General features: G+C 40.9%; 1 long non-coding RNA gene across 1 annotated transcript in view; it reads right to left on the reverse strand.

The window, feature by feature from the left end:
* The window catches only part of LOC104911526, a 28457-nt gene extending 25883 nt beyond the window's left edge, over window positions 1–2574 (reverse strand). The window contains exons 1-2 of the long non-coding RNA XR_793966.3: window positions 2489–2574; window positions 2014–2111 (exon numbers count right to left, since the gene is read on the reverse strand). This is a non-coding gene — a long non-coding RNA (uncharacterized LOC104911526). The remainder of the gene's footprint in view (window positions 1–2013; window positions 2112–2488) is intronic.
* Window positions 2575–5334: the final 2760 nt, after the last annotated feature.

The following is a 5334-nucleotide window of genomic DNA, read 5'->3' on the forward strand; positions in this document are numbered from 1 at the left end:
AAAAAAATTATTGGTGTCCCGGTTTTATTTGAAATTTCTCAGGAACCTGCTTCTGATTTCCTACATTACATTTTTTAGGCCACTTCAAGCCCTGAACAGCATAACTGACCACCAAAGTCTGCAGGTAACATGATAAAAAAATATGCTCTGTGAATTTTTTTATTGCTGCTGTTATTCTGAAAGGCTTACCAGGTAGTTAATCATTTATTTTAAATGCGTAAATATGAAAGTCCCGGACCTTGGTTTGGTATCCGATTATGCTGTTAGTCACGTGCAAATTCCCTTCTTTTCTATCACATTGTAACTGCAGTCTTCAATTTAAGAGGGAATAGCCTCCTACAAATACAGTTTTATCTGACTACTGCAAACACCAGGAATCTTGAATTAATCTTGGCTCCTGTCATACTGCTTCACAATCCATCCCCGAAGGAGAGGATATTTTTCCCAATAAAAGAAATAAAGAAATACTTTCAAGACACTTGACTAGTTTTATGGCTTTCAAAAATAGCACTGCTTCTCACAGAGCACAGATGCACACAGAGCTCTGTGCAAACTTTCCAGTGACGCTGTTACTGCCACTGAACAGCTACAGGAAATAACTCATTGCTCCTCTTTCAGCCATCAGATAATGCCAATGATTACATTTTTCATTTGTTAATATGGCAGTCCTACCTTAACTTGTGATGCAGATTATAACAGAAAGCATAGCAAAACCATACCATCACATTATCTGTGTGTCTCTGGTACAAAGTTCAAACCAGCTTTCTCTGTTTGTCTCCATTAATTAAGAGGAATCAAAGAATAACAGAATCTTAGAATCTCATCACCCTCTGAGTAAAGAGTTTCTTCCTAATATCTAAACCAAATTTCCCTTCTTCTAGTTTAAAGCCATTCCTATTTGTCATCACACTATCTGTCCATGTAAAAAGTTGGTCTCCTTCCTGCTTATAAGCTCCCTGAACTATTGGAAGGCTACAGTGAGGTCTCCCCAGAGGAATGGGTCTGTCATCTTTTGCTAACAGTACCAGATAAATCCTTGTTCATAGTGACCAGGAAAATAAAATAAAATAAAATCAATCAGAAATTACCTCTACTCTCTCTTATAAGTGATGTCCAAAGATCGCTAACAAAGGCCAGAGCCTGGACTGATTCCATGTGCATCTTGTAGTAAGTACTCATCAGCCTTCATAAACGTCCTCTGTGTGCATGGAAGACAACAAAACCACATCTGCCCCTTTTCATTGTATACAACAAGCATGACTGTAGCACATCATAGCCTTTTCCCAGCACCTACGAACGGGAGCAATTTACTGGGGCATAAGAGCCCAACAAAACTCCAGGAGCTGGTTTAGCTGATTACAGGCAGACATCTGCAGCACAGTTGTCTGTTACTGAGCTGCTAACAAGCTCCTTACAAAGACAACAGAGAGAGACAAGGGCACATTTAGATTCGTATACTTCTGTCTTATTTTGGATGCCTTTTTAAGGCTGAGCAGAATCACACTTTGGGCTCTAGTGATGAGCAGAAACCTTCCTTGGTCACCTGGCAGCCCAGGTGACCCCCATTTAGGCAAGTGACCTCCATCCCCATTTTACTCAAGCAGTTGTAGTTAAGAAGTTCCAAACCAAAACTGAGTAGCATCATAAGTGATACTGGCTCTGCCTGCCTACTTGTAATTGGTCCCTTGAAAGGTTATTTTGGGGCACCCAAAAACAATTTAAATTTGCCTTTCCTGTACTGTTTCAGCCTCCCCTGGCTGTCACAGAGGCCCATCAGCTGCTGCTATTAGAAATGCAGTTTGCATCTCACAACATCAATAAAGGTGAGTCAAGCAGTATAAGGATACCTCTAAAGGCTCATTTCATTGATGTTTGCTGTTATTGAGTACATATATAACTTTCCTACCAGCTGGAGATAGCTGCTGTAATAAGGCCAGTCTCAGTTATATGGAGAGGGATACTTCCAGAGAGAAAACACAATGCCTCGTATCTTTTTCACAAATTGTTTCCTACCTCCAAATTTCAGGAAATTGATTTCTGTCTGCAAGATATTTTTCCGATGGTTCTCCTTTCATCAGAGGAAGGGAATAGACACATACAGCCCTCTTCTTCTACAAAAAAGAATTGTGACTATGATAACTATACAGTATAAGACAAAACTTATAACCAATGTCGCTAAAGCCAGCCCCACATTAGCTAGGTTAGTAGTATAGGCAGGTGAGCCAAAAACATAATCATAGGATCACCTTTACAAGCCCATTCACTGATCATTTCCAAGAGACTTCAGGGATGATAGGAGGGAGAGTGTCATAGTGTCTCTTCTTTTCAATTCTGATACTAGCTTTGCTGCTCCTAACTTTTGGGATAGGTATTGTACAATTAACAAATGCACAGTTTGAAGCAGAGCATGGTTAGGATAGCATTTTGCAGATTTATAGTTAGAAAGATTATTGTGGTGGAAAGATACAATCAAAAATTAAATACTCACCCATATCCTAGGCTCACAATAGAAAACTCCAAAAGAAAGGATCTCCAAAAACAGACCCATCCCCAGTGGCAGTCAGCCCTTAAATGGCATCTAGGAGAGGTGCAGGCAGGCTCCACCCCTTCCGGTCACACAGCTGAATTACCTTCACCTGTGCTCCATGGCTGACTCAGTGCTTGCCTCAGGTGATCAATCAGTGGTTCAGGCCCTGACTCAACAGTTCCCATACAGTTATGTATACATAGCAAAAGTTTCTCTTCCAGACAAGTTCAGCTAGTTAAAGATTTTTTCTCTATACCGCACCAAGAGACATCTGGCTAAATAAAACATATTTTTCAAAGTATTTTCTTCTTGCCAAAGATGAAGATCCAGAGACAGATTCATAATTCCCTTTTTGTAATTTCTTTCAAACGTTCAAATCCCATGGTTAAAAAAATACATTTTCTTTAATACAGTCATGTCTGGCTTCCAACATTTGAACTTACAACACATAGATCGAGACCTCTCAGAATATAGCACTTTTATCCAGCCATTAGGTCTTATATCATCTATGCACCTTCTTCATTTTACATTATATTTTTCAAGGTGCAAGTATCAGAACTTCCTTTAGTATTTTGGTTCCAATGAAATCACTTGCCTGCTTCTGCTATTTATCTCATGATCATGAAGCTAGGCATTATCTTTGCTTACATTGCCAGAACATCAGACAGTGGGAGCCTATACTGCACTGTAGCAACTCCCAGACTCTTCTTGGTGTTACTACTTATCCAACTCAATAAATACTGCCTGCAACTTATGCTCATGTACCCTGGCCAAAGCTTTGTTTGATGAGACTCCGTGCACCCAGTTACTACTCCACAAAGTTTACTTGTTCTTATCTTTATTTCTATTCTACCAGCATATGATATTCACAGATTTATTTTACATCAATAGTAATGTTACATTTTTTTCCAGAACACTGATAAAATTTGTTGGTCAGTACTGTTTCTGGTACATGCCACCACGGGATGCACTAGAAACAGACTCATTCAGAGGAAAATTCACATTAGCAGCAGCTTTGTAATCTGCCATTCAGTAAGTCCTAAATTTATCATATCTGAGCTTTATTGACACTAATTGCTCATTTTGCAGCCTTGCCATGCAGTTGCTTTTTTTTTTTTTTTTAGCTTGGATTGTTCAATGGTAGTGAACAGAACACATTAAACCATGGACGTTTTTTTATGTCTGCACAACAGTCTTTATCAAACAGACACATAATTCCCAATAAAATTGGACTTTCCTGACAAGATTATTTTTTTAACAACATCATACTGACTGTCGTGAAACAATATTCACACAGTTTACCTCCACTTATACTTTTAGTAATTAAATGTTGTCCCAGTTTTGTCATTATTTTGTAAGGGACATATGTCAGGCTAGAAGGGCGATTGCCTATATTAACCCATTTTTCCTTTTTAGCTTACCATCACCAGATGATTGAAATTGGCTATTTCTCTTGATGCAAGATAGTCAGATTTCCTGTTCGTAAACTGCAGAATGCCTGACAGTAGCCTACCCCTAAGAGGACAGTGACCTTCCAGGCAGGAGGTTATGGTCCTAATTTCCTACAAGGAGGAAACATTTCTGGGTTGGAACCATTTTTTAGGCTCTTTGCAGCCACAGACTGCTGTCACTCCATTGAATACACAAAGATCAAGTGACAGAAGTCACTTCTCAAGGTGTCCTTATATTTGTGTATGTATGTATACATACAAAGGAACGCAGAGCCTGGAGGCCTGAGCATTAGCCTGTTGTGATTTGGAGTTAGTCTGGTGGCTGCTTGTTTTAGGTGATGACTGAGGTGTTTGTTGGCCATCAGATATGCAGGGCTGCCATAACATCTAGTGTGACCAGAGCAGCTGGTAATCAGAATCACAGTGTAACTCAGGTGGGAAGGAATGTCAAGAGGTCTCTAGTTCAAAGCAAGGCTGGCTCTGATCTCAGACCAGTTTCCTCAGGGATTTATGCAGCTAGACCTTGAGAAACCTCCCAGGATGGAAAGTGACTGCACAAATCCCTTGGGCAGCTTATTCTGCTGCCTGACTTCCCGTGCAGTGAAAACTTGGAAATCCACTGTCTCTTGTTTGCCTGACTTGCTCCACTACCAACAGCTTGGCTCCAACTTTTCATTTATCTCCTTGCAGGCCGTCACATCTCCTGCCTGTAGAAGCCCCTCTCCCTCAGCCTCTTCTTAGAGGGCAAGTGCTCCTAACCTGACTGCAGGGGCCTCTGCTCTTGGTTGTAGATGCCTTTCCTGTGCTGAGGAAGGGACAAAGCTGGATGCAGTGTTCTAGACGGAGTCTAGCAGCTGGAGTGCTGGCTGAATGTTCTGTTTACCTAAATGCTCTCTTTCAGACACAACCCTTTTTCCCCACAGCTTCTCCAGGTCCCTTAAGTGGGTTGCTTGTACCCTGCCTCCATTTTCCATTCCATTGCCACTTCAGCATAACAATTTGTTGCCCGGCTTTTGAAACTCACACAGCTCTGCCTTGTAGTTTGTCTGAGTAATCAGCATTCTGAAATAACAGTGATATTTTGAACAGATGAGAACAGGGCTGGTTTTACTAATGTTGACTGCTGTGGCAGACTACACAGCAGAACCAAAGGAATATGAAAAAGCTCCTCTGTCTCTTCCCAGAACAGAGAGTGACAACAGTGAATTAGTTTCCTACAGCATCAGCCGTAGGGCCCTTTTGTGTACTAAGGAAATATGCCCTCTCTTCCCAACTTACAGCCATTTGTATCAAGAAAAGTCTCTCAGCACTCTTGTTATTTATTCTGCCTGCATGGTCCCTCTGTGCAGCGGCTGC

Source organism: Meleagris gallopavo, chromosome 6, assembly GCF_000146605.3.
Source record: "Meleagris gallopavo isolate NT-WF06-2002-E0010 breed Aviagen turkey brand Nicholas breeding stock chromosome 6, Turkey_5.1, whole genome shotgun sequence".
Lineage (NCBI taxonomy): Eukaryota > Metazoa > Chordata > Aves > Galliformes > Phasianidae > Meleagris > Meleagris gallopavo.